This window comes from Penaeus monodon, chromosome 31 (assembly GCF_015228065.2).
Source record: "Penaeus monodon isolate SGIC_2016 chromosome 31, NSTDA_Pmon_1, whole genome shotgun sequence".
In the NCBI taxonomy this organism is placed as follows: domain Eukaryota; kingdom Metazoa; phylum Arthropoda; class Malacostraca; order Decapoda; family Penaeidae; genus Penaeus; species Penaeus monodon.
The window spans coordinates 10,997,032-10,997,257 of NC_051416.1; positions in this window are offsets into that span (position 1 = coordinate 10,997,032).

The window sequence follows — 226 nt, forward strand, 5'->3', positions numbered from 1 at the left end:
AATCTCGACTTCCTGCCTCGATCAGTGTAATCGAGAAAATTACCTTTTAGTCTTTCCAGTGTTTTCTCTTCCCTTTCGCTTCTCCCTCACTGTCCCTTGACTGTGATATATTGAGAATTTAGAGAAAAAAGGGAGGAGGAGAAAAATAAACAAAAAAAGATTACGCAATAGGTCAGGTCATTCGAGTGTGACCGAGGTTGTCGCGCTTCTCCCTAAATTCATTTGT